Below are 6,531 nucleotides of genomic sequence, written 5' to 3'. Positions count from 1 at the left end.
GCCCCGCGTACCAAAAAAAAAAAAAAAAAAAAAAAAAAAGAAATGACCCAGGCAGAAGGTACTCAGCTCCAGCAAATTACAGCAGTGTGAGAATGCAAACCCTATTTTGCTAGATCTAATTCTCCAAGAGAAATTGGAAATATGGGCTTGTTTTTTTTTAAACACAATTTCGCATTGTAAAAACTGCAAGACATATAATACCCACATGTGAGTTCAGTTTGGGTGATGAGTTGACAGTTTGTGACCTCAAACAGAAAAAAGAGGAGAGTCCTGGACCACTCCAAGATCGACATGTCAGAAGAATAGGATCCAGCCAGCAAAGAATGTTGAGAAGAAGCAACCAAAGAGGTGGAGGGAAAACCAGAAGAATGTGATATTTCTGAGGACAAAAGAATAAAGTAGCAGGAAGAGAATAGTCAGTGGTGTAAACTGTTAACAAGAGTTTGGGTAAGATGAGGACAGAAAGTGATCATTTGATACGACATCATGAGTATTGTTGATAACCTTAACTACAGAAGTTTCTGTGGCTGTCTGGTATGGACCCTGACTAGAGAGGGTTGAAGAATTAATTCAAGAAGAAGTGAAAAGCAAAGGGATAAGGTGGGGAGAATTAACCCCTTTGAGAAGATTTTTCTGTGAAAAAGGGCATAAAAATGGGGTTGTGCTATAAGGGGATATGAGGTTGCTGCACTTGTGCTTTCTCTAGTTGTGGCGAGTGGGGGCTACTCTTCATTGCAGCATGCAGGCTTCTCATTGTGGTGGCTTCTCTTGCTGTGGAGCACAGGCTCTAGGTGCGCAGGCTTCAGTAGTTGTGACGCACGGGCTCAGTAGTTGTGGCGCACGGGCTTAGTTGCTCCGTGGCATGTGGGATCTTCCTGGACCAGGGATCAAACCCGCGTCCGCCACACAGGCAGGCGAACTCTTAACCACTGCGCCACCAGGGAAGTCCCAGGCTAGAATTTCTAACTTGCAAATTCAAGAACTTGATTCTGTCATTTCACCTAGGTGGTGATTAAATCACAAGAGCCCAATTTACTAATTTATCCTAAGAAATATAATGGCATACCTATAGAAAAGTTGGCTTGGGAAAAATATTAGCATCAGAAGGTTGCTTACGGAGGGTAAGAGTCAGTGTAAAGGCAGCTAAAAGACCTTAAATCACCCCTGTTCCAACACCCAGGCTTCTCTCATAATTATTTTCTATTCTCTCTTTCCTTTCCTCAAAATCTAATCAAGTTAGATGCCAAATCCTATCAATTTGTCCTTAGGAAATTTTCTTCCACCCATGTCTGACCTATTTCCACTTAGCCATGCCCAGGGAAAGAGAACATATCTTCTAAAGGCCTAAGAAGAGCTTGGTGGGAGGGAGTAGCTGCCACATGATGTAGCAGTATTTATACCCTAGAACCTCCTTTCGAGTGATTATCCCCCATGACTGTCACCACTCCTTCCCAGGCCCTCTCCTTTGGACTTGCTCTCACCAGCTCACGGGAACCCCAGGAACTTAGGTATTCCTTGCTAGGAGGCTTTGTTGCTGTGTTTTGATGAAGAGTCAGGGGCCTCAAAGGTAGAGAACCCCCAAAGGAGGTGGAAACTCTGGAAACCTCACAGACACTGTTTCAACCTTTTCCCTCCTGCCAGAGATTTCCCCTGGAGAACTCATCTTTGCTCTTCCTTTTGGGGAATTTTATATCTGTTGGATATAAGGAAGGTGCAGTTCCTTCATTGTACCACCTACCCTCAGGCAAGTCTTACTTTCCTCTTGCTTGGGCTATTGCAAGAGCGCTCCAAGGATATCGCTGTTTCCAGGTCATCCACTTACTCCCTGGCCATCTTCCTAAATTTACCTCCACTGTGTAAACATGTTAGCCCCTTCTTGCTTCAAATAGAATAAAAATACTCAACCTGGCTTTTAAGTTCAACCGCTTGCTACTCCTAAGAGCACAGAGTTGCTTGTTAGCTCCCCAAACATGTCACCACTCCGCAGCACTTTATAGTTTTCCTGCCTTTGTGTCTTTGCTCAATCTGTCCCCTCTTCCTGGAACTCCCTCCCACTTGCACTAAACGGAATTGAGACACAGTATCATCCAGTGATAGTTGAGCGGCCCCAGCTACACTGGCCTTCCTTCAACTCCTCAAGCCCTCATTTGTTTTGTTTTGTATTGTTTCTCTGTTGTTTTTGTGTTGTTTTTTTTTTGCGGTATGCGGGCCTCTCACTGTTGTGGCCTCTCCCGTTGCGGAGCACAGGCTCCGGACGCACAGGCTCAGCAGCCATGGCTCACGGGCCCAGCCGCTTGGTGGCATGTGGGATCTTCCCGGACCGGGGCACGAACCCGTGTCCCCTCCATCAGCAGGTGGACTCTCAACCACTGCGCCACCAGGGAAGCCCCTCCACTTTTCCTTCTTATGCTACATGACAAATTTACTCTCTCATAAAGAATGAGGAAAAAAAATGAATTGAAACAAGAACATGGTCAAACTATGCACTTTTTTTTTTGTGGGCCAGCATTTGCTTTTTGATATAATAGCAAAATACAGACTTTCTGTTAATAAATTAAATGTGTGTAGTTAAATATATTTGAAATCTATTAATAGATGGTAATGTGATTATTTAGTGGTTGCCAGTGGCCAAGGGTGGGAGGTTAAAATTGATTGAGAAGGGGGGACCTAGAACATTTTGGGGTAACAGAAATTTTTAATCTCTTGATTGTGGTCATTACATGTGTACATACGTTTGTCAGAATTCATCAAACCCACTTAAATGGGTGTTTTATTGTTTGTGTACTATTCCTCAATAGAGTTAATTTTTTTAAAATTCCAGTATTTTTATAGGCTTTATTATTTTAACAGTTATCTCATTTAAATTAGTTTAATAATTGAATTTGAAATTTATCATTTTTATTATTCATTAATTTTTATGTTTGACATTAAAGAATTTAATACAGTTTAATTTAACTGAGGTAATATTAGTAATAGCAATGGAAATGAATCAATGGGGGGGAAGGCTATTTTTATATATGTATAAAGAGCCAAAATTACGACTCTGACCTGGACACAGTGCTGGGCTCTTGGAGTACAAATTGAAACGGATGTGGTCCCTGACCTCAAGCAGTAACTTACTGTCTAAGGAGGGGCATACCTACATAAGCAGATAATTTCGCCTTTAAAAAATTATATTTTTCTCTCTTTTTTGGCCTTACCACGCGGCATGCGCGACCTTAGTTCCCTAACCAAGGATCAAACCCATGTCCCCTGCAGTGGAAGTGAGGAGTCCCAACTACTGGATGGTCAGGGAATTCCCCCCCTGCCACCCCGCCAAATTAAATATTTTTGAATAATTAAAATATGCACTTAGTTTTTTAAATTAGTACAAAAGAATAGATAGTAAAAGTGTCTCCCTCACATCCCTGTCTCTCAGTCTCATAGTTTCCCTCCTTGAAAGTCGCTACTGCAAAACAGTTTATTTTTATCCCTTCAGAGATACTTTATTCACAGCTTTGTATACAGTAGCTTTATTCCCTTTATTCTAGTTCTTCTCCTTATTTTTTTTTATTTTTTCACTGAACAGTCTACTCTGGAGATAATTCCACAACAAACATATAAAATAGATAGTTTTCAATATAAGAAGTGATGACAAATTGAAATTATAATGGGGGTAATCACAGTTCAGGCATACAAAAATGAAGTCAGGTGACCATTGAGGATCTGGTCTCAGACACCTCTCTGCATCACTGAGAACGTGAACTTTCTTTGAACCATACTAGACCCAAGAACACTACCAGCTGTATTCTGAACAACACCTGCCAGCTGCAACCTTATGGTCTCAAGGTCTCCCTTGTAACTATGCAACCATTTCTGATCCCAACCAATCCTTACTTAACAAGCACCCTTACTGCTTGCCAGCTCCAATTATAATTCTTGATAAACAACTCATGTAACTAACTGTAACCTTGCAGTTTTGGCCTTTATAAGCCTCCCTCATTTTGTAGTCCAGTGGAACACAATTCAAGTGCTTCTTGAATCTGTGTCTCCTGGGCTGCAGTCCTAACAAACCACAAATAAACACCTTTTCATTTCAATCAGGTCTTTGTTTCTAAAATTTTGGTTAACAGAAGATAAAAATACTGGTAGAGGAATGAAAAGAATGCTGTGGGTGTACAAATTACTGGCCAACTATGTAAAGCTTTCTGGAGGATGGCATCTCCTTTATGAGTATTCCGAGATAAAAACACATGAACTAATTAGTAAACTAAACTCTCTAGTTGTAGACTAAACTGCGTGCAACTGTCTGTAACTCTGACAGCTCTTTGGAGGGGAACAAAAGCAATATGTGCAGGTCAAGGGCAGAGAAAAGGTGTGGTACAGAAAGTAAGCATAGAAAGGGGCACACCTTGTGCCTTTGAAGCAGAAGTGTGAGGTGGAAAGAACTCAGTACAGGAAGAGCTAGGAGCCCAGCGTGGGCAGGGAAGTCTTGAGTTATAGATGGTGTTTCAGGATTAAAGGAAGCTTATTTGTAGTTCTCTCTAACTTGAATTGCCGGATTTTGGCAAATAAAAATGCAGAACATCAGTTAGATTTCCAGTTCAGATAAATAATAAATAATGTTTTATTATTTACAAGCATGTCCCAGATGGCAACCCACATGACTGAGTCAAATTGATGGCTTGTCACCATGCACTTAAAAACAATAGGGAAATAAGCATTTTTAATGGGAAGGGTAGACAAAGAAGGAAATATGAGGAGCTAAGGTCAAGATTTGGCTGGTGAGTTTAGGGCAGGTGGGGCCCAGGCCAAGGAGGCAATTCCGATGGCCTGGGCTGGCAGGGCTGGGGCTTAGGTATAGCTTGAAAGGTCTGTCGGGACCAGTAGGTCCAGGGCCAGATAAATGCCCCTCATGTTCAGGGCAAAGGAGGCAGTTCTCTTGGTCAGGGTCAGCGGAGACAGGGCCAAGGAGATGGTTCATGCAGTCAGGAGAGTGAGTAAGTAAGTCAATATATTGAGAATAATGGGAGTCAGGTTTCTTACTACTGGAGAAGAGAGTTACAAATATAGAAACAGGAAAGACTAGAACAAACTGTGTGATGTTGGACTAGAATTAGAGGTAGAGGTGTGAGCCCAACGGGTGTATGTATGTGTGTGTGTGTGTATCTGTGTGTGTGTGTATACTTATGTATATAATATCAAATATTATGTATAAAGAGAGAGAGAGAGGGTATGTGTGTGTGATACATATGTAGTAGTGTGCTGGTAAAGTGGCTTTCTCATTTAAAAAAACATTGATTTTAAAGAAATAAGAAAAAACCCACTGATTTGTAATGTTTGCTGATTTCCATGGTGTAAATATTCCCACCATAGCTTATTCAAACTGCCATTAGTTTAACAGTCACTCACAGAATTCCTGAATATATAACTATTGGCTTTTGCAAGCCCATACAAGTTGACTCCAGCCCAACACTTCAGAATGCACGCAAAATATATGAGTGTATGTGTGTGTATATGTGTGTGTGTACCCATACGTTATTTCCTAGTTGGTGTCCTATTTCCTAGTCCTAGTGAAAGGATGTACAAGAATGACACCCTAGTAGCAATAAGCCCACCTAGCATCTACATTTTGACTTTCAAATATCATTCTTCAATAAAAAGGAACAAAAACTTCTGGAGAAACGGCTGATCCCATGACTGGGGCAGTAAAGCATGTTACTGGTTCCTCATTAAAGAAAGGAAGTGGTCAAAGAATGAGGAGGTAGTAAGCTAAATAATGACCCCCACAGATATCAGGTTCTAATCTTTGGAACCTGTAAATGTTACTGTATATGGAAAAAAGATCTTTGCAGATGTGATTAAGTTATGGATCTTGAGATAGGGAGATTATCCTGGGTTACCTAGGTGGAGCATAAATGCAATCACAAGTGTCCTTTTAAGAAAGAGGTGGAGAAGGATAACATGGAAGAAGATGACAAGGCAGGAGGGAGACTGGAGGGGTGTAACCACAAGGCAAGGAATATCAGCAGCCACCAGAAGCTGGAAGAGGTAAGGAACAGATTCTCCCCTAGAGCCTCCAGCATGACCTCTCCCCATCCAGTGGACTTGCCATTCTTATCAAAAATCATTTGACCATATATGCAAGGGTTTTTTGGGGGGGCACCCTATTCTTGTCCATTGGCCCATATGTCCGCCTTTATGCCAGTACCACACTCTTTTGATTACTGTAGCTTTGGATTAGCTTTGAAATCAGGAACTATGAGACCTACAACTTTGTTCTTCTTTTTCAAGATTGTTTTAGCTATTGGGGATTCCTTGAGATTCTATATGGATTTCAGGATGATTTTTTAATTAATTATTATTTAAAAATTTTTTTTGGCTGCGTTGGGTCTTTGTTGCTGCACACGGGCTTTCTCTAGTTGTGGCGAGCTGGGGTTACTCTTCGCTGCAGTGCACAGGCTTCTCATTGTGGTGGTTTCTCTTGTTGTGGAGAATGGGCTCTAGGTGCACGGGCTTCAGTAGTTGTGGCTCACAGGCTCTAGAGTGCAG

Source organism: Neophocaena asiaeorientalis, unplaced genomic scaffold (assembly GCF_003031525.2).
Source record: "Neophocaena asiaeorientalis asiaeorientalis breed wild unplaced genomic scaffold, Neophocaena_asiaeorientalis_V1.1 scaffold106, whole genome shotgun sequence".
Taxonomy (NCBI): Eukaryota; Metazoa; Chordata; class Mammalia; order Artiodactyla; family Phocoenidae; genus Neophocaena; species Neophocaena asiaeorientalis.
The sequence above is the reverse complement of the archived record's forward strand: the minus strand, read 5'-3'. Positions refer to the sequence as shown.